We start from the raw sequence: 23,041 nt of genomic DNA on the forward strand, positions 1-23,041 counted from the left end.
ATATCAACTTCAAGCAGACACTTAGGGATTTAATAAAATAAGTGTTGTATTTAATTGAAAATATAAGGAAATTCTCATTAGAAAGAGGACAATGATATGATCTGAAATAGGGCCAGCCCTCTTACTTCGTCCTGAGGGCACTATGGATTCCCCAGAAGTGACCAGATTGTCAGTTCCAAGGCTAGAGTGTGAAGGACACCACAGGAACTAGTGATCACTGGGGATAAATATATTGCAAAGGCATGGATTTAATTTCTACCAATGAAATGGCCCTTGCCTTGCTGACAAGCATATGGTGAAGTGACCTTGAGGAAATTTCCCCAAAGAGCATGGTTTTTGCTACCTTTCATTGTTACTTTTTAAAAAAAAAAAAAAAACTTCAGGAGAACATATGAAATATAACTTTTTCATAGAACAACAGAATTTAAGCACGGGATTCCCTGTTAAACAATTCACAAAGTAATCAGAAAATTGTCCAGGTAAAAACAATTTTGTACAGGATTAAAAGCAGGTTCTGAAGAACTGGTTCAAATAAACCATGTGAATTTCCAAAGGGTGACATACACCTTAAAGACTTACTAGTGTGTGACAACATTGGTAAGTTCATTCTGTATGTTTGTTATGAAGAAGATTGGTAAGAAGGGCAAAGGGACAATGGAAAATACAAAACATACCCTCATGTAGAACATGAGTTTGAAGATGTTTTCATTGCTAGTGATGTTTTCACAGCTCTTGTCTTAGAGTTAATATTGCTGTAATCAGAAATGTGATCAAATGCAACATGGGAAAGAAAGGGTTTATATGGATTAAACATCTCAAACATCATTCCTTTGATGAAAATTGAGATTGGAACTCCATCTTGGAGGAAACTTGGAACCAGAAGCTGATGGAGAGGCTATGGAGAGGTGCTACTTGCTTGGGTCAACCCAGGAGCACCAGGGGTGACCAGGCCCACAATTGACTGAATTCTCCAACAGCAATCATGAATTAAGAAAATCCCTTACAGGCTTGCCAAAAGCCCAGTTCTATGGGCATTTTTTGATGTGAGCTTCCATCCTCTCAAATGATAATAGACTGTGTCAGTTGACAAACAAACAAACAAACAAAAAACCCAAAACTAGCCAGGATATCACTTTTTCATTATATGACTTATTTTTAAGTGTTAATATTTTCATTTCCACTTATTAGATATAGCAGGATACCATTCATTCACATGCCCTGGGTAAAGAATTATTATTTTGATTTTATTCATATAGTAGACATGCAGCATGGGTTTAATTGATGATTCAGTAACAAATATGTGCTAAGAATACAATGTTGTTGTCTTTATATAGTTCTTTTTAAAATATATTGTTGCACTGAGAGTCAGTTTATTCTTATAAATTTCTGCACATCTGTCATATTTGCAGACATATTCCCTCTTTTCCAAGCTTCATATTTTTGGGGGGTCGTTATTGAAAACTCATATAATATATTCTAATCACTGTTTCCCCTCCACATCTCCCCTCAGATCCTCCCCACCTCCCCATCCATCCATCTCCTTCTTGATCTCTCTTTAGAAAACAAACAGACAAAAAAAGGAAAGAAAAATAAAAGCAGAAAAAACACACACATGCATACATGAAGAAACATAAAATTGGAAATTATACTACAAGAAGATTATCTAGATTTAAAAAAAAAAGCCCCAAACAAAGCGATATGAAGGAAAAAAAATAACACTGAGTTTGGTTTTTGTTGGCCATCTACTGCTGGACATGGGGACTACCCTTAGGTGTGGTTTATGTACACAGTGAGACTCCATTGAAGAAAACTAATTTTCCACTGCAAGTTGATGTCAATTGGAGGTAGCTTCAGGGATAGGAATGTGGGGTTATCTCCTCAGTGCTGGGACCCTGTCTGACTTGAACTGTGAGGGTCTTGTGCATACTGTCACAGTCTCTGTGAGTTCATATGTATGTCAGTACTGTTGTATCTGGAACACTCTGTTTCCTTAATGTAACCCATATTCTCTGGCTCTTAAAAACCTTCCTAGCTTCATATCTTGCAGTAATAGTCTTAACATTTCTTTTTCCTTATTCTTGTTTCTAGAGGCTGAGCTGGACCCAATAATAAAACACCATATTTTAAAATTCTAATGCATTTTAAAGTAGAGTCCTTGGGAGGTAATTAAAACTCAATTAGGGTAGAATTCTGAGGCCGGAAGAGTGGCCTGGGGTGACTATATTTACATAAACTGGAAGAGTTACAACCTTTTTACATTCTCTTACCTTCTATTGCTCCAAGACAGAAGGCAAAGGGATAGATAAGCAGTCACATATGTCAGAAAGTTCCTGTAGCAGAAACCATGTCAGACTACACGTCTTCCAGAATGATCAGAACACATGCTTCTGGGGTTGAAGCCACCATGTCTGTGGGATGATGGTATGGCAGCTAATACAGGTAAGACATGTTTATCACATATAACTTTGTTCTTTTTCACCATCTTACTCCAGATATTTCCAAAACACATATCAGTTTATAAAAATAAGAATCCGCAACTGAAAATAAACAGGAATGTTTATTTCTGTTTATTTTCAAAAGTATTCGCTAATGAATTGAATATATATGACAATTTTCTTACGTTTATTTTTGAAGTAAGTTTCTAGTTTGTGTACAGAGGAATGGATTCTGTATATATTCCTTCATACATTTCACTGAACCTTCCTTATAATTCGACCCACCACTTCTCTCTCCATCCCTTATCCACTTTCATTGATTCCCTTGTCCCCCATCCTCTTTCTTTTATGTCATATATAATTATTTATAACATATATATTCTATATATGAGAAGAAACAGTAGTTTTCTTTCTGAGTGTGGTATATTTCCCTTAGAAGTTCACTCCACAGTTATGTTCATTTTCCTGCTAATGATATTGATTTCATTCTTTTTGGATGAACAAAACTCCATATATTTCTGTTCCCAACAAACTTCTTAATGGCTTCCTGTCTGTTGGGTCCTACAATTTTGTTGGAGTAAGAGAAGTTGAGAGTAGGTGTATTTTTTTCTCTTTCTTCTTTTTTTATAATTGTAATTAGACCAATTTTAAATTAGAAACAAGCTACGTTTACATGTCAATCCCAGTTCCCTCTCCCTCCCCTCCTCCCCTGCCCCCTACCCCCATCCCAAACTCTTTCTGCTTCCCAGGGAGGGTGGGGCCTTCCATGGGGGTCTCCAAAGTCTGTCATATCATTTGGAGCAGGGCCTAGACCCTCCCTCGTGTGTCTAGTCTGAAAGAGTATCCCTCTATGTGGAATGGGCTCCCAAAGTACATTTGTGTACTAGGGAGAAATACTGATCCATTACCAGAGGCCCCATAGATTGCTCAGACCTCCATACTGACTTCCTCGTTTGGGGGTCTGGAAAAGTCTTATGCTGGTTGCTCAGCTATCAGTCTAGCATCCATGAGCAACCCCTTGGTGTATTATAGAAATTAAAAATAAACCTAAATTGACCATAGAACAGACTGAGTCAGCCATGGAGTATGCAGATGACATTATACATTCTCACCAGTTGGCAGGATCCTCAAGTACATATCCTATCCTAGCTTCCTCTTATCACCAGGCTTCATTGCTGACTTGCTTCACAATGAGGCACAGCCAACACACAGTCACCGAAAAGTGTAGAAAGTTACTGAGACATAAGACTTTGCTCTTATTGGCTGTTACTAGCAGGTAACTGGAAATACAGACTATACATATTCGAGAAAATGAGATCAGATCAATGAGCGCCTTAAAAATTAAATACTAAGGCCTCTTCTCATTGAATTAGGAAACTATTCAGAGGTTTTAAAGACATTCAAGCTTTGTTTTACTTTTCTTTCATTTATTGTTTTTTATTGTTGTTTGGCAAATTATATTAAAAGGACAAAGAAAAAAATAGTTAAAAACAATATGTTTTTGTTTGTTTGTTTTGTTGTTTTTCAGGCAATGACAGCTGTATGTTCATATCCCCCTGGAGATATGAGCAAACATCTAATCACCCGAAATAGAGAATGAACAACAGACCAAAGTAAGCACACCACCTACATCCAATGTGGTAAGCACATTACTTTTATCAGGGTTAATTATAGTAGTATAGGTGAGGGGTAACTGACAGAAGCAGAAATGATTCAAAAGATAACTACATCACCAAAGGCCACCCCAGCATGGATGACAGCTCATGACAACTGAAAATTGAAGCATACTGCATCATTACTGGGAAACTTTGAAAAATTGAAATGTGTCACTTTTCAGGCAGCTAAGGTGATCTGAGACCCCTCTGTGTAACTCTGCTGATATCTGCTTCTTTCAGTAGGTTTGGCCTGTCTCAGATTCCTCATATCTGAGAGGTTCTCTTAGAAGCCCTTTCCATTTATATGTGCTTGGGGAGGGAGGAAGCAGCCTGTTGAATTTAATGATTTTCAGGGACTTCCTGAAGCCCTTGAGTTGTTTACATCCTGAGCATAATGAATGCTCCTATAGGATGGAAATTTTTCTTCCCCTTAGAATATGTATTGCCTGCATCCCCAAAAGGAGATGAGTGGAAAGAGGGATGAAGGAAATCTACAGATCCATTTTCAAGTTCAAGCAAGCTGACAAACAATCCATGGCAGATTAGATTGGAAACTGTGATTGGAAAGTCTATTGCTTCTGACACCATCCAGAGCTAAATAGACCTTACTCTGAGGGCTCAAATATGCTCAAACCACCCAGTGTTTCAGACCACTTTCTGTTGCCTACAAGTCAAGATGTAGGACACTTGACAACTTTTCCAGCACTTTGTCTACCTGCCCATGCCACAACATGATAATAATGGAGCATATCTCTGTAAACATAGGCTACCCCAACTAAATGTTTTGCCTTAATTAGAGTTGCCATTGTCATGGTGTCTCTTCACAGCAATAGAATCCCTAGGTAAGACACACACAACATACAAACCGCACATACACAATCTCCCACACACATGAGAGAGAGAGAGAGAGAGAGAGAGAGAGAGAGAGAGAGAGAGAGAGAGAGAGCAGGTGTACTCAAGAGAATATTTTTTATTTGTTTGTTTTAAAAAATGGGAATGTTTTCAGATTACTTACTTTCTCTATTGGTGAAGATAACAGCATTCATTTAACTTGAAAATTGAGATACTAAAGAATGCTTTCATTTCAAAATCTTTTTTTTTATTAGGAAGCATGTTTTTTTCTAGTGTCTGTTTTGCAGTAAGCATTTCTCAAGCAAATGGATGCAACTGTACTTTTTAGAATTATCATATATAAATTTTAATTTCTCTTTCTCTTTTCTGAAATATTTTGCTTTTTATCAAATACCCAATGTCCTGGAATTTTATAATATTGTGTCATGAGGATTATTTTTCTTCTGTTTTGAGTTGTATTCTAATTTAAATACTCTTGGTCATGGACTGTAAGCATCATTCCTGATATTATATAATGGACACGTTTCTTCCATTCTTTTTCCTTTTTATCTCTATGCTTTTTTAATGATATGCTTGAACCAAATAATAAAGTAGGTATTTCATTTTAAAATATCCTCAAAGTCAATTTAAAAAATAAGCTGAACTAGGAAATAAATTTTAAAAAATTGTTTGGTGAGCAGCTATGCAGGGATAGGTGGATTATTTATCATGAACTTACAAGGTGAATACATACATTTGAATTTGAAATTTTTATTATAAGTGTCTATTGAAAGTCATTATCTAAAAATGACTGAACTGTCTTAAGAAAGAAAAAGTAGCAAAACATGAAGATTTGTGGAATAAAAAGGAATGAACAATGTGTAGTTGGTGGAGTCTGATCACAGGTGTCTGGGAGTAGCTGAGACAGGGATAAGAAAGGTACAGAAGTTAAGGAGGATGAAAGTGGATGATGCTACTGTCCACTAGTTTCTGGTCATGATAAAATGCAGACTATAGGAGGAAAAGTGAGTGATGATGCCTAAGAATCAAATAATTGGAAATTTTGCCCATTACATCACCCAGGCAGGAAAGACTGCAATTTTCTATGAAATGAGCGAGTCAATCATGGAGTCTGCTGTCATCAGGATTCAGTACTTTTGGAAAGTGGTGGAAGTAATATGGTTATGATTCTATCCAGATTTACCAGGCTTGTCGCTTCAGATGGATCAGTGTCTCTGAGTTCATGCTTCATATTGTGCACGTAGTCAACTATGATGACTTTCATTGGTCAGTCTATTGTAGGTTTTCTGGTATGACTTTCTACTTCATTACAATTCACATGTGGAAATATTAACTTTCAGTGTCTCAGAAAATGTGACTGCAGTTGGGAGATAGAGCCTTGAATGACGCAATTATGTTAAAAAGATGTTGGCTTTTGTACTTTAATCCACTCTGAGAAGATTAGGACACACAGAGCACCCACAGTTAATGGAAACACAAGAAGGAGTCTATGACATCCACATAAGGAGGTTTCAGAATAAACAATACTGCCATCATGCTGCCTGTGGATTTCCAGAGCACAGAACTGTGGAGAAATTCAATTCTGTCCTCAAAGCTACTAAGTTTCTGGCATTTGCCTATAGCATTCTAGCTAACTCACTAAGCACCTGTTGGAAGATTTCACCAGAAGAGAGCTGCTCTGCCACCATCAATCATACCTGCAAGAGCTTGTGGACTTATTCAGGGCAGAGATGTGGACAACAGAAGAACCATAACCCAGGATTGGAGTATGAAGGTAGTAACGACATAGCTCTTTTGATAGAAAATATATTCTGAGGCATAATAAACACTCTAAGGTGTAACATAAAATTCTTAGAGGTTAGAGCTCTTATATTTATTGCGATTTTTCACCCTATTTCCTAGAAGCCTGTCTTAAGTAAACTGCTGGCACATATATGCAGTTCTTAGGGCTGGCTAGTGCGAACCATGCTTAATGGTGTAGGTGACTCAAATGTTTTATTTTCTTAGAAACAGACATTTTCAAATAAAAATAAGCCAGTGTGGTAGACATTGGTCACTGAGCAGTGTCTTGTTCCCTGAGGTGTGTGTTTGGAAGTAGTAAGATCATAAGAAATTCTATTTTAATGGTCCAAGGAAGCACATTTTAAATTAAAAAAAAAAGATATTGCTGAATCTTGAAATCTTGTTTTTGCAGATATCTGCTATTTCTTAGGGGTTTTTTGGCAAAATTTTATTTCCTATCACCCAATAACACCAGTTGGATAGGCAATACATTTTGTTCTTGTCTGAGTTTCTGGGTAAGCATTGAATTTCAATAAGCTTTTGTTAATAGGGTGAGCATATTGCAATGACTAATCAAATTATTCAGTATCTTGTCTTTTATCAAATAAAATATCATGTACCTTTAATATAAAAAATTTATAGAAAGACACCTAAACATCTACTACTTCATTTTCTCTAGTACATTAATCTTCCTGTTTAGCGTTGTTGCTTTTGCATGTGTTCAGACCCTGTCAAGTTATCACAAATTCATAATAACACAATAAAAAAAACAATGCTGACTGCAATGCTTGTGATCACAAATTGATATTCCCTCCCAAAGAAGGAAATATTTCAGACTCCATGAGAAGCAGTATTTTCAGTGGTATCTTTCATTGACTATAATCTTTTTATTCTTAGCATTCAAAGATGTATATGGAGACATCTTTCCCACTGTTTATTAAAGTTCCTGCTGTGTTTGAAGACGAGTTCCCAGCAGCTCAGTCACTGCTGTGAGAAGTTCAGAGCTCCTAAACTCTCAACTGTGCTCATTTAAGAGGAAAAATACTTATGTGTCTTATTTCTGCCATCTCCCAACTGTCCTACTGAAGCTAAAATATAGAGATACAATGTGAAAGAAACATCCAAATGAAAATTGAGTTTGTTGATAACCTTCCAGTGTTAAGGCAGGTGGATCACAGTTCCCTCATGACAGGTGGTCAGTTCTGCTTAAATAACCACTGAACTGGAGAGCTCCAGAAATTGTGACCCAGTCCTCAGACCCAGGGCAGAAGGAGGATTTCTTTCTCTCTCACTCTTTGTGTTTGTGTGTGTGTGTATGTGTCTGTCAGTCGTCTCTCACCATTTTTATATGCTTTATTAACATATACACATGAATTGCTTTATTAGATTCTGAATCTGATATATCCATTTAGAAATCTCTTCTTAATTTCTGTGCAATTGAGGGGAACAGAATGAAATAATAGGATAGCATAAATATTACAATGATGATCAGGCAAATTCTCTGGCTTCCTTGTTTTTAGAGAAATTTCTTGCCAATACATGAAAGACTACTACTAATGGGTCCTGAATATGAATTTGAGGAAACCACCTTCACATCAAATTGTGTTTGTGATCTTCCTCTAGATTAGGACCAATTTTAATTTTGGTTTCCTTTGAGAGTTGATAACAAATATATATTAAGTCTTCTCATTAGAGGAAAAACACAGATTTATTCGCAAATTTCCCAAGCATTTGGAAAAGTGAGAATTTCTTCTTTGTACTAATTACATATAACAGTAATTAATGGTCTGGGGCTTGTGTGATTAAGTAGATTCCATACATAAATTCTTTTGTAAGTTAATACACTTGAGTATTTCCACTTACTAAACATATCTACTCCCTTAATTCATATCGACCTCATTTCTTTTAAATACTAACTTGAAGTGTTTGAAGTTCTACAGAGCTTATCTGTTTTATCCTCATTCCAATTCACAAAACAAGCCACTTCAAGGTAATTAACTGTGATAACCTATTTTGCATGAAGTTATTATAAGTGAATAAGTAAAAGTAAGTTTCTGAAACTATCCTGAATGGTTAAGCCTGTAAACTGGAGCACATGTGTTCATCATCCAGTCTTGAATACCATCTATTGTCAGTAAATAAATCAGAGTGAGATAAGCTTTTGAGAAAAGTTACTTTTTCCAGTTAGTTGAGTGACTAAATTTCTTGAATAAATTGCAAGGCAAATAGTCCTAAGATAACCACACTGATCATGATTTTATTGCTTTTAGTACAATAAATTTTCAGCTAAAGATCACCTATCATTTTATTTGTTTTAAAACTTCCTCAAAATGTAATGGAAATGGTAAATATTTAGAAATTACACAAATAAAGCCACTAAAACCTTCAGCATTTTGCTACATACACTTAGTATTTCTATTTTACAAGCATGATTCTTAATATCTTAAATGCATATTGATAATGCCCTCCAGGGATATATTAATTTAGTTTTGAAATTCTAATTGATTGACATCCCTGATATTAAAAAAGGGAAAACAACATTTTATCTTTGAGCACATCATAAACACAGGCTAGTATTTTAAAGTAGTCATAAAATGTTGTTAAGCAGGGTAACTCATATTGGCCAGCCATAAACTAATGTGTCATTTACATTGCCTTTCCTTATCAGCACATTCTTGAACCAGGGATACTGAATTTCCTGTGAAATTGTTAGAAAGTTAATAAACTGTCTGACAACACATGCCAAACTAAAATGAAATTTTTATCTATGTATTTGTTTACTTATTTATTGGCTGTTGGGCTTAGAACATTGCTAGGGATAAAGCTGCAAACAATTGAACATTTTACTGTGGGGGCACAAAAGGTTGATTAAAGGATGGCAAATGGTTGAAAAGGAGCAAGGAGAAATTGAGGATTTGTAATGAATCATTCTAAATTTTATTTATTTCCTCTTTCAAATATTATATCTAGCTCTTTGAGAAAAATGAAATTTATCACATGACATAAGTTCAGTTGTCCAAACTAATAACTATACAAGAGTTGAAATTTTGAATGAATATTTTTCTTGCCTTTACTGTTAGATATGGTATTTGACCCTTCTTCACTCTAAATCTTCATGTAATGATAAAGTGCTTTCTTCTGAAAAAGCACTAATCCCTAAAAGTAACACAAATATAAATCTTACTCTTTCAGGCCAAAAGTAATGAACTGAAATTTTTAAAAAACTTAGCATCTCTGCATGAATTTTCACATGGTGTGACTGATTCTACCAATTTGAATTTCAATTCACATTGAGTCAATGATTGGAGATACACTGTTTGAAAAATGAAAATTTAATATCTTTTAAAGGATGCTTTAGCACAAAATGTTGCTAGTTGGAGAGGTAATCCGGAAGAACATGAAATCTGATGCTGGCAAACAGCAGCATTTGGGCTACCCTTTCTTGTTTTTTTGTTTAATATTGTTCCAACTGGAGGCATAAATGAGCTGGATGCATCAAGTGAGGATGGCAACTCTGCAGGCATCCACAACTTGCTAACAGGCTTTGTAGGTGTTTGTTTTTGTGATTGTATTTCACAGGATGCTCATCCAGCAGCAGTGTCCTAACCACTGGCAAACTGAAGTGAATGTACTTGGAGTATGAATCTCCGTTCTATTCATATTGACATGCTTTATTTGGAAGATAAAATCTTGCAGATGAAAGCAGAGAAGAAAGATGTGGACATTTTGTTTGTGTTTTTTTATTTTTATTTTTTAATTCATTTTACATACCAACCACTGTTTTCCATTCCGTTCCTCCTCCCTCTCCCTCCTCTATCCCCCAACTCACCCCTCGGAAAGGATAAGGCCTCCTGTGGGGGCATCAACAAAGCCTGGCAATCCCCATCAAAATCCTACACAGACCTGGAAAAACAATACTCAACCTAATATGGAAAAAAAAAAAAAAACAACAACAACAACAACCCAGGATTGCTGAAACAATTCTGTATAATAAAGCAACTTCCAGAGGCATCATCATTCTTGATTTAAACTCTGCCAAAGAACCATAGTCATAAAAACAGCTTGGTATTGGTATAAAAATGGACATTTTAAAGAAGTCTTCATCAGATATGCTTGAATAGAACTGGTCAGTACATAATAGAGAACTAAATATTAAGATCTTTTTGAGTGATGGGAACACACTGTATCTATATTTAATTTTATTTTATTTTTGGTTTTTCGAGACAGGATTTCTCTGTGTAGCTTTGGAACCTATCCTGGCACTTGCTCTGGAGACCAGGCTGGCCCTGGAACTCACAGAGATCTGCCTGCCTCTGCCTCCCAAGTGCTGGGATTAAAGGCATGTGCTTGGGAACACACTGTATCTTATGCAAGCAATTTATTATGGGAGAAAATGATATCTATCCATGTGTTCAAAAATATTCAAGTAGAAAGGCATTTGAGTCATTCAGACCAAACGAAAATAAAGAATTGAAAACAAAATCGGCTTTAAAATCTAAGCATGTACATTCACACGTAACTAATTTCTCCAGTCCAAACAAAGCCCAGCTGTCTTCCCTGAATCTCTGTTGGGTGTGTACAATGACCTTAGGCCCTTTTACTTGATGTTGGTTAATTTGTTATTTATTGGAAGATGCAGCTATAAGTAACACTCTACAAACAGGAAGCATCAATAGAAATTGGACATACAGAAACTTAAGTTTCCTTTCTATGGTGGGTAACATCAAACTTTGAAAGTAACTTTATAGATAATAGGGAAATCTGTTGGATTGGTCATGTAAACAGGGAGATCTTAAAAATGTCAATACTGTTTGTGTTTTATTTTCTATAAATATACTCACAGAGTATCAGTCTCCCAGGCCTTAGCACAACTGACACCATGTTAGAGGCACCATTCTGACATTAAAAGCCAGCTAACAGGCTCAAACACCTTCAGAAAAGTGAACAAAGACCCATTTCATGGTTCCAGAATTGTCACCAAGTAAAACATCCCTAAATGTACTTACTTTGCTTTTTGGCTTTTGTAGTTCTGAATCATTCTGATAGAAGTGTGCCAATCAGGATGTGTTTTTTGTTCATAAAAAACTAAAAAGAAAGACTCGGGGCTGCATGATTTGGGCAAGTTCGCTAAGCAGCCCCTTGCCAGAGAGACTTTCTTTTCGCCTTTAAGGGTGTGCATGTGGTGATAATCTCTGATGGGCTTACCTTGCAACCATGGGTCCTAGATTTTTCATTACTGTTTTATTGTGATGTAAATCTTTCTCTCCCCTGAAATTTGTTAGGGTTCAACTTCAACCCACTGCCCTGTGGTGATCTTAGATTTTCCTCTCACTTTCACCCTTCACCACATGCTCTGCCATCTGCTGTACCACTGAAACCCATATGACTCATAGTCTCTTCAATTTTTCTATCTTATTCAATCTGCTTTACTTCCTCCTAAGTTTTTTCTATTGCACTCTGCCCTTACAAACCATATCACATCTCAGGAATTTTCTTTGACTCTGTTCCCTACAAGTGCTCCTCCATCCTTTTCCTTTGTTGTGTGTATGTGTCTAGTGCATTGATGGCATTCTGATGTATTTGTTTCATTTTGTTCTTAAAACAAATCATCACACAATTAAAGACTGAAAATAATACCAACTGTTATGTTATATTCTGCAGGACAGTCACTCAGGCACAGAGTCGTTCAGCTCATTATCTGTTTTAAATACCCCAAGTATTTAAAACTTCAAGGAATGAAGGGGTGAATTCTTGTCTAGAAGTTCTGAGGGGGAATTCATCTTATAGTTCATGCATATTGTTCACAGAAACCAGACCCATGTGGGGGTCTTAGGACTGAGGATCATATGTTCCTGGTGGTAGCTAATCAATGAATGCACTTCTCAGCTTTGTGAAACTGCCACATTACTTGGCAGATTCTCTTGTTTCTCCATCTTTAAAGCCACAGAATCAGATTACATCCTGTCTAAGATTTGAAACCTTTTGGTATTTCTTCTTGCATCATCTCATCTCTTCAGTCAGAGAACTACCTCTGTACTAAAGCTACTAAGATTAGATATGGCTCATTGGGATGATACAGAGAAATAGTCCTCTTTGAAAGACTACAACCTTAATCACATCCTCAAAAATCCCTTCACTGCCTCCCCAAGACGAGATAGAATTTGTTGAATAACTAGATGGCAGGGTCTTGAGTGGGGAGCATAAGAGTTCTGCCTTGGTATGGCCATTATTGCTCATCTTTCTGTCTTTTGCTGTTTTACTTCGGTTAGTGTGGCATTTTTTTCTTACTGGTTTGGTATAGAACTTTGGAGTTCGTATTCTTATTCTGCATTTAATCACTGTACAGTTTCATGCCAAGCATTTTGTTTTGTTTTAAGCTTCAATGTTTGGGTCAAAAAACTAGTGGAGATTTCATTGGTTATTTGATCTGATGCCCTGTTTCCTGTGTCATAGTTTCAGCCACCCCATCTTTAGCATTTACTTTCCCACATGCTGTGGTAGTTGTTGCAGTTAATAGACTTTACTGAATGAATTGTTCTAGCTATGGTCCTAAGGCAAGTAGCTGAGGTGAGTTCCATGGTAGACATACTCCACATCCTTGGAGCTTTCAAAGAGGTCTAAACTAGACCATTGTTCTTTTTTTCCTTAACAAGAATTTAGGTAGATCTTTCCTGTATTTGTCTTCATGCTCACAATTCCTACACTGGCCACAGCTGACTTTTTTTTTCTACTGAGCTCTTTCTGGCATGATATTCAGCACTTCAAATAGATAGTTTAAATGATTTGGATCTTCACACACAAGGCTAAAGAATAAAGTAATCTATGGTAACTCAAGATTTAAGCTTGCATGGCAACTCAACATAATCACTAAATAAATGGAATAAACCAAATTATGAAATCTGGAGTAGAAGTCCCTGTATGGAACTGACATATCCAAGCAACTAAAAGTCAAAGACCAAATGTAATTTGAGAAACTTGTGGCATTGAAGAAATCATAAGTTTGAGTGATATGATTTCCAATCCTAAAACACCCTTTTTTTCGGTCTCCCAAATCCATATTCCATGTGTGAATAAACAGATGTCAACAGTAAAGTGGGAAGCTCCCAGCAAAACTTTAAAAACTCATTTCATTTATGGCATAAAGAACAAAGAACAAAGAACAAAAAGCAAAAAATAAAGAACAAAAAGCCACTCCTAGGGTAATAATTGATGACGGAAATGATCTGTCTTCAGTGATGAGGCCCAGGACCTGCTATCATTTCCAGAACTGTGTTGGAATTCTAGTTCACCATGTTCAGTTGACACGAATTGTCACAGGAAGTTAGGAATCACTTTACTATTCATCTCTTGAATGCCTATCTTGTTTCTGTTCTTCCAGGTATCTTTCAATTAAGTAATTTATTCTACATTATTCACATGAGCACATGAAGATTCTTTTAAATATATCTTAGTCAAAATAAAGTCTTAAATTTTATGAGCAACAATGAAAATGATCAGTTATATATCTTGGTTGTTTCTACTTCAAAACATTGCAATTTTATACTCAATTACATAATTTATTCAAGCTAAATTATCCATTTCCTAATTCAACCAACTTAGTGTTGTGCATAAATTTTAATAAGTATGTGGAATTACTTTATAATTTCAAATTCTGCCAAATCTCATTACTTTGGGGAACATGATGAAAAACCTTATTTTTCTCATTATGATATATCTTCTTTGAAAATTCTTTAAATATATAATTGAACTTAAGAGTAGTAATGGTCTAAAACCCAAAGCCTACTGTAATAATAGGAATTGTTGGGCATATCTGACAGGAACTACTCTATTTCATATTATGTTTATGTACATCAGTGCTTCATTCTCTCCTTGTATATATGCATATCTATATCTATATATTCAACATCCTTCCTCCTTCAATGTTTGCATTTGAATAGCTGTGGGTCCTTGCTGTGAAATATGCCATCAGGATGAGAAGTTTCATTTCAACATGATTCCTATGCCTCTAGAATAGCCACTGGAAACCTCCATTAAATTTTATGGCATTCAACAATTTCTTAAGGATTGACGACATTTTCTCACTTGAGTAAGGTCGGTGGGCTCTACAGAAAAGGAGTGATTAGAAATATAGTTTATTCTTGGTATGTACTCACTCATATGTGGATTTTAGATACAGAGTAAAGGATTACCAGCCTGCAATCCACAATGCCAGAGAAGCTAGTAAACAAGGAGGACCCTAAGAGAGACATACATGTTCCCCTGGAGAAGGGGAAAGGGACAAGATCTCCTGAGCAAATTGGGAACACGGGAAGGGGGGGGCGGAGGGAGCTAGGAGAAGGTGAAGAGGAGAAGATGAGGGATGCAGAGGAAATGAAGTAGCAGAAAGTTTGAATTAGAGGAAGAATAGAAGATAACAAGAATGGAGATACCATAATAGAGGGAGACATTTTAGGTTTTCAGAGAAATCAGGCACTAGGGAAATGTCTGGAGATCTACAAAGATGACAATAGCTAACAATCTAAGCAACAGAGGAGAGGCTACCCTGATAATGAGATTGATGACTGACTTATATGCCACCTGATAGCCTCCATCCAGCAGCTGGTGGAAGTAGAAGCAGACACCCACAACTAATCACTGAACTGAACTGGAATCCAGATGCAGAGAAGGACAAGTGATGAGCAAACGGGTCCAGACCAGGCTGGTGAAACCCACAGAATCAGCTGACCTGAGCATCGGGGAACTGTTGCTCCCCAGACTGATAGCTAGTATACCAGCATGGGACTGATCCAGACCCCAGGAACATGGGTTTTAGTGAGGAAACCCCGGAAATCTACAGGACATCCTGTAGTAGCTCAGTACTTATCCTTATCATAGGTGTGGACTTTGGGAGCCCATTCCACAAAGAGGAATACTCTCTGAGTCAAGACACATGGTGGTGGGCCTAGGCCCTATCCCAAAGGCTATGATAGACTTTGACGACATCCTATGGAAGGCCTCACCATCCAGGGGGAGCAGAAAGGATATATGATAGGTTTAGTTCGGGGAGGGGGTGTAGTAGGAGTTTGGGAGGGAGAGGGAACTGGGATTGTCATATAAAACCATCTAATTTCTAATTCAAATAAAAAATCTGCAAAAAAGGAAATATAGTTTATTGATTTTACACTCAATTTGTACTATAATAATTATGAAAGGAAATCTGTAAAATTTTCATTAACATAAAATTTATGGTTGTCAAAATCAGAGATTCATTCCATAAATATTTATGGCACCCCTCCCATGGTTCATATATACCATGTCACATAATGAATTTGAAAATATAAAAATTATATTACTCATTGGATCATTCAACAAACACCAAGACATGGTATTGAACAGAGCTTTGGTACTGCCCTGGTAGAACAAATGAAACCAACTCTAACATTATAAGCTACATATTAACAAAGGAACACGATGCTACAGAAACACAAAAAGGACATAAAGGCCTACCAATAGCAGAATGGAAGAGTAATGGAGTGGATTTCAATCTATACAAAGAGTTTTAGAGGAGAAAAACACAAGCTGTGCTTTGACAGTCAGAACTTAATGCTATGAAACATGGGCATTCCACCCTGAGAAACCAGAAGAGCATGGTATGAGAAAACCTTTGGGATAATAAATGAACTAGAATTATATGCAGAGCAAGGTATATTTCAATGTATTAGAATATATTTTTAGGAAAGCAATTATATGATTGACTACAGATAATTTAACCATAGCTCATTTGCCATGTAGCTCCAGATAACTGAGTTGTAAGATATGTATCATTTACTGAGCTGACTGAGTAAATTAAACTCAGGATGAAAGACTACATAGGTCCAACTATAATTCAGCCTGATTTAGCTACATTGTTGCTTTTGAAGTCCATGACTAGAGTTAATATCCAAAGGGAGGGTAGACATTTTCTTTTTCCCATCCTTGACTTTGTTCAACTCAGGTTTATTCTTAATAAGAGGAAATAATTGCAGGTTGGCAGACCACATCCTTGGAAAGTTTTCTATGGATGAAATTTTTCTGTGTGCCAAAATCCTTTCAGAAAAATGACGTGCTGTGTGAAGACAGATGTTAGAATTTATATCACCACTGCTTGGAGAAGCCCCTACTCAGTAGGGTGGTAGGGAACACCAAGGAACCTTAATCAGTCATTTTTAATATATATAACTATCTTAACTTTTCTGGTAGTTTAGTCTCTTGTTATCTGATTTTTCCTTTCTGTAATTACCACCTTGATTATAGATTTGCCAAAAGGATTGCCTTTATATTGTTCTCATGAGACAAACCCATGGAAGCATTGTTCATGGTGGTCTAGAGCAGGAAAATGATCTTCACGTGTACAGGAATATATTTTGTAAATTCTGCACTGGTGTGATCAACAGTTTTGAGCGTTTGTTGTGAGGAAGAAATTTTATTGGGTGTAAGGTTTTCAGAGCCTGGGGAACTACTTACTACTTTTTTGCGTGTGAGGAAACACAGCTCTGGCATAAATCTTATTGGCAATTCATATTTGTTATGGTTTTCAGGTGGCTGGGTATTTCTTAAATGTCCTGAATCTTGGGTAGCTGTTCTCATACTGTGTCTTTAAAAAAAAAAACTGAGCTACTACTACATGACACTGAAAGGGAAAAAGTGCTAATACTTATGCAGGGCATTTACACTTCTTTTTTTTTTTTTTTTTTGGTTTTTGGAGACAGGGTTTCTCTGTGGCTTTCGAGGTTTGGAGGCTGTCCTGGAACTAGCTCTTGTAGACCAGGCTGGTCTTGAACTCACAGAGATCGGCCTGCCTCTGCCTCCCAAGTGCTGGGATTAAAGGAGTGCACAACCATGGCCTGGCCATTTACACTTCTTAATTGGAAGACTAGTGCAGAGGGAGGGTAGAGGATTCAATCAGAGATTGCATGAAATTTTCCTTTTACCCATCATGCCTGATCATGAGAGCTGGGAAATTCATTAAACCTTTCAAATTCATTTTTTATAATCTGTAAAGTGGGCTATTCTAACAAGACCTCACTTATAGATATATTTTTGTACTGTTTTGGAGAATTTTAGCATGTGTAAGACTTGAGCACACAGCAGTGATTACTAGACCATGTCGATGCGTGATAAATATTAATGCTTAATATTTGAAACAAAATATTAGGTTCTTATCCTGAAAATAAGAAATTTGTATGTTACTTAAATACCTATTTATTTTCTTCTGTAAACTCAAATTTTTCTCAGTCCTTATCATTTTTCAGAGGTATGTCCTATAGGGAGTGCTGATGAATTCCATTCATTGATCTTTTGGGAATAAAGTATTTCCCATAAAGTGTTTCCTCTTTTGCTCAAAATAGAGTTGATAATTCATTTTCAGTTTCATTTTGATAAATGGAAGAGGCGATCATGATAATTTTAGTACAATGATATACCATTTCTAATCCATTTAATAGATGAGGTAGTATATTGGAACAATCTTTTAAAGAAAGGTGAAAAACATTTGCTCAGTTGCCATCATGATATTAATTTTGTCACAGAGCATGGACTATCTGTAACTTGATTTTATAGATTAAGTTAATATTAATTGACTTTTAGCAATACATGCTTGATCAATGAACTTAGAATGAGATAGCTGGCATTTGCTTGTGTACCCTGTAAATCTCTGTGAGTGTTTAAGCATTGAACATTTAAATACAGTTAAGTGTTTGGCAAGAAGTTGGCAGGCTTCATTTTAACAACCACTTATTTGTTTATGTTTCCAATTGGAATTGTACTGGATCACATTGAATGATATTGATTATGTCAGTTGGGTGAATAACATGAGCTTGTGTAAATATCCCATCTTATATCCAGCAATGACTGCTGTTAGGTCATTCATCACTGTGCATAAAGCATGCATGTCTAAGATCATGTTGTTTTCTTTTCATTGATGGATGGTGTTCTACTTAAAAGAATTAAATCATAAGCGGAAATTTTCAGGCACTTTGGAGAAGTCATTAGCAAAATAATTAAGTATTTCCTCTCAAAAGCATGTGTTGGAAATGCAGTGCCTACTGCAACTGTTTTGGGAAGTAGTGCCTGCTTAGAAGATTATTAGATCATGAGGACTTCATCTGATGAATGGATGATTAGTATCATAAAAGTACTTGAGGCTGTGAGTTCAATTTCTTAGTTTCTCTTTCTTTTCTGCCCTCTCCAGAGACGAGCCTTTTAGTCCTGTTTATTTTCCAGATCTCAGAACCTTGAGCAAATACATTTATTCTCAAACTACTCCCAAGTATTATGTCATTGTGACAAGGAATATAGTATTATGACTCTGAATGGGAATTAAGGAAGTGAGTGTAGAAATAGGTTTGGGATGGAGACATGGCTCAGCAGGTAATAATGTAAACTATGCTTGCAGAAGTTAAGGATTCAGATTCCAGCACTCACATCAGATACCTGACAGCTCTTACTCATGGAATCCAACAGACATCCTCTTATGGACTTTGTACGTACTTACACTCACGTGAACATACCTACAAACAGACACAAGAAAATAAATAAAATTAAAGAATAAATCATTTGTTTCAGGATAACATCCAAAGCAATACAGAGAAACCCTGTCTCAAAAAAAAAAGAATAAATCATTCAATGGAAGATGTACTATAAACTATTTTTTATATATTTTCCAGATTTGAAATCTAATGTAACATTTATTATTATATTAGCACACACACACACACACACACACACACACACACACACACACACACACAAATTATATATATGGTAAAAGAGAGGATTCAGATTATACAACAGTTTGTCAAATGAGCTAATTCTAACCTCATTTCCATCATTTCCTCAATAGAACAATATTGTATTTTCATAAAAGAATATTTAATCCAATGACATAGATGACAAAAGTGAGAGAACACATCATTGATACAGTTTAAAAGAAAATATCCCTGAGCATGAATAGTAATCTTTTATACGGAAGTGAGTATCAAAACAACATAAGATAGTGGGCCATTTTAAGTGAAAAATTTCATGCCAAGTACTTAAGATTAAGTCTTCATTTGGATTTTCATACTTGTACAGAGGGACAACGGGTTTCAAATATTATAATTTTTGTTTTATCAATCAGAATAAATACTACATTGAGAAACAAACAAACAAAGAAAAAGATGACACTGTGAATTGTTAACACCTATATGTTTTGAATTTAAAATGTCCTTTACACGCTCATATTTTGAGCAGTTGTTCCACTGGGTCAACTTTGAGATGCTTCAGAAACTTTTAACTTGCAGGTGGAAGTAGGTTACATGTTGAGCCATTTCAAATTCACAGCATGGGTTCTGATTTTTCTTAATTTACTGATACCCTGCTAAGGGAGCATGGTCCTACCTACCCGAAGCACTGTGTTCTGCTGTACCCTCCTTGTCACGATGGATTGAAACCCTCTGAAACTGTGAGCCAAATTAAACCTCTTTTAAGTCGTCTGTGTCAGGAATTGGATCACTACAATATGAATGTAACTAATGTAACTCCATCATGTTGGTAGACAAACACTGCTGGATTTCTATGTGGTGATATCTTGCTTGTACAAATAAAGCCTGTCTGAAGGTAACCTTCAGACAACTTTTACTTTCCCAGTGTGATGATTAGAGTGAGAATTTTCTCCACAGACTCATATATTTAAATGTTTAGTTCCTAGTTAGTGGACTGTTTAGGAAGGATTAGGAGTTGTGGCCTTGTTGGAGGAGGTATGCCACAGACTTTGAGGTTTCTAAAGGCTGTGACAGGCCAGGTCTCATCCTCTCTTTGCCTCCTGCCTGAAGATGAGTATATAAGCTCTCTGCTACTGCTATGACACCATGACTATCTTCTTGCCACCATGTTTCTTGCCATAATGTTCCTCTGATACTGTATGCAAGTTCCCAATTAATTGTTTTATTTTATAAGCTTCCTCAGTCATAGTGTCTACTCACAGCAATAGAACAATAACTAAACTGCCTGGATTGACATATTTTGTTCTGTGCCTTTTTCTGTGGTTAGGAGAACAAATGTCTGTTCACTCCAGACAGTGTCAAAGCAACATTTCCACATAAATTTAGCTTGGTGAGCCAGTGAGTTAGAAGCATGGTTGAAGGGCCATGCTCACAGTGGCAAGTATTAGCCAAAAGCAACTATATTGCTAAAAAGCCAGTCCCAGAATGAAGCTTTCTGGAGCTCACTGGAGCTCTAAGTATCCTGGGAGCTTTCTGCTTGACTTGTGGGTAGTTGGGTATAGAGTGTTGCATCCTCAGCAATTGTTACTGCTTATACATCCCTTGAGAGGACCTTATCTAGAAGGTCCTGAATCTAGTACACTTCTTGAATACTATAGGTGATTTTATGGTTGTTTTGTTTTGGTTTGCTTATTTTTCTTTCCAGTCTTAAGAGTGCCCCTTATTCCAGGAAGTATTATTGCACAACTCATTTCCACGGATAAGTTAATATTTGAACACCAACTACATGCAAAAGAAATACATTCAACTTCAGATATTACTAGCCTGGCACATGACTGATGTTGATTCAGTGTTAGGATAATCTGTACTCAGGATTAGTTTTCAAATAGACTTTTAAGAATATCCCTCTTTGCTGGGTGATGGTGGTACACACCAATAATCCTACCATTTGGGAGGCAGAGACAGGCACATCTTTGTAAGTTCAAGACCAACTTGTTCTACAAAGAGAGTTCCATGATAGGCTCCAAAGCTACAGAGAAACCCTGTCTCAAAAAAAAGTACCTCCCTTTTTGAGTCCTGGCAGTGGTGGCTCAAGCCTTTAATCCCACCACTTGGAGACAGAGGAAGGAAGATCTGAGAGTTTGAGTCCAGCCTTCTTTGCAGAGCGAGTTCCAGGATAACCTGGGCTATACATAGAAACTGTGTCTTGCCCACCCACCAAAAAAGGGGAAAAAGAATTTCCTTGTTTTACAATTACTTTTCCAATAAAGGAAATTTGGTGAATAAATGACTAAAAGTTATTTTGAAGTCTTTAAGATACTGATAATCATTTGCTCAGACAAATTATTTTCATTCATATATTTAATGAGAGAGCTGCAAAGACTACAATTCACAGTCAATGAGGGCATATATAAAGTACAGATACACCTAGGTAACTCATGACTATCCAAGATGTTCAGTATATTCTGGGTTGGCCAGAGCAGGGGTTAGACAGCAAGAATTCTATGTAGAAATCTGTCCTCCAGGAATACTTGGCAATATCTCTCTTGGCTGTGATTTCCTAGAGAAGATCTTACACAAGATTGAACCCATTAATGTTCCCTCATGGGAGGACTCATGAGGTCCTGCCCTGCTCCAAGGACATACAGACAATCTACTGTTTCTAGAGGAGAGACGATTTTTCCTTCAGAATTGTAACAACTTTTACTCTGAAAAGTAATCTCTCACCCACACTTTCATGGATGACCCCAGAAAACTTACTTCCTCACCACCTAGAGTTGAGTTTAACTGCTCCTTCAGTCAGTCTTTGTTTTTGACTTGTTTCTGGAGTGAATTGATGTTCATCTCCTCAGGAAAAGTTCAGATTACAGAATCCTGGGAAGCCTTAGGTCAGATTATGAGCTTGGAGAGAGAGTCAGGGTAAAATCCAGTAAGAAGCAGACAGGTGGGCTTTTGTCATTGTTACTTCACTTCTTGACTTACCAGATCTTGATGGGTATTTCTAATTTCACCTAAGGTTCTTTCTTTTTTTGTTGTTTTTTAGAGACAGGGTTTTTCTGTGGCTTTGGAGCCTATCCTGGCACTCACTCTGGAGACCAGACTGGCCTCGAACTCACAAAGATCCACCTGCCTCTGCCTCCCGAGTGCTGGGATTAAAGACGTATGCCACCAATGCCCGGCAACAACAAAGTGATCTTATCTTCTGCATATCTATTAATATCATGTAGAATCATCCTATGAGATATTATAGTTTTAAAATGGAACCAATGTTTTTAGACCCTTAAAATTTTCTAGAAATCTGCCCCCATGTTCCCAAAGCTAGGGAGTTTTTGTACTTCTTTAGAATTCTAAAACAGTAAGTTTGTAAAAATAACAACATGAAAATAAATATAAATTTATTTGCACATTATCTAGTACCAATATTGAAGTACTTCTCACAGTATCTTTCACTCTTTCCATAACCTCACTCAAACAGAATTACACTGTGAATTAATGAATTCAAGTTTTCATTATGTTGACTTTGTAGCAAGCATTAATTTCAATACTAATTATGTTATGTTTTAAGAAAAACCAAACCAGATATATGTCTAATCATCTA

Source organism: Cricetulus griseus, chromosome 2 (assembly GCF_003668045.3).
Source record: "Cricetulus griseus strain 17A/GY chromosome 2, alternate assembly CriGri-PICRH-1.0, whole genome shotgun sequence".
In the NCBI taxonomy this organism is placed as follows: Eukaryota; Metazoa; Chordata; class Mammalia; order Rodentia; family Cricetidae; genus Cricetulus; species Cricetulus griseus.